The sequence below is a fragment of the Octodon degus genome, unplaced genomic scaffold, assembly GCF_000260255.1.
Source record: "Octodon degus isolate 3935 unplaced genomic scaffold, OctDeg1.0 scaffold00167, whole genome shotgun sequence".
Lineage (NCBI taxonomy): Eukaryota > Metazoa > Chordata > Mammalia > Rodentia > Octodontidae > Octodon > Octodon degus.
Window position 1 is genome coordinate 1,073,413 of NW_004524743.1, and position 747 is coordinate 1,074,159.

The following is a 747-nucleotide window of genomic DNA, read 5'->3' on the forward strand; positions in this document are numbered from 1 at the left end:
ATGATTGTGGCTGAGGACAATCAGGGCTTTGCTAACAAGAAAAACTTGGAGGTAGGAAAGCCTATGAACAGCCACTCAAGAGTGTCTGGCTTGAATGTATGTTTGTCTGTCAACAAGTGAGCATTTTCTCCTGGGATTCTTATGTGATACAGGAGACAGCTTGGCTGCATTTAAAACAAATGAAAATCCCGAGACCTATAAATCCATCTAATCAATATACGTACTGTTGTAAACTTAAGCTCCTGTAGACTGCTCCTTAAATGATCCTGATCTTTATGTAAGTTCTTTCCCCTATCACAAACTGCCCTTTATCTAGTCAGAACTATGTGTTGAACATATCAATACTTGATGAAAAATACCAGTTCCATGTTATGCCTAAGATGTTTGATATTCAGGCAGAGAGTGAGGTTGAGCTTAACAGCCTAGGTTGTATGGTAATAACAATAAGCTTGTCCTCTGGAGGGCTAGCAACCTAAGTTTGCAGATCAAAATTAGAGAAAAAGGAGTGCCACAAGGAAAGCCAACATTTTGGCCCTAGCCTTCCAAGGTCAATTAAGACTCAAGAAAAGGGGCTGGAACATAATCCTAAATGGGGAAAAACTGAAACCTTTTACTCTTAGATCGGGTACAAGACAAGAATGTCCTCTCTCACCACTGCTATTCAATATAGTTCTGGAATCATTAGCTACAGCCATTAGACAAGAGAAAGAAATAAAAGGAATAAGAATAGGCAAAGAAGAAGTTAAA

At 39.0% G+C, this 747-nt stretch overlaps 1 pseudogene; it reads left to right on the plus strand.

Annotated features, from left to right (window-relative positions):
• LOC105743789 overlaps positions 1-747 on the plus strand; it is a 54,810-nt pseudogene continuing 54,063 nt past the window's right edge.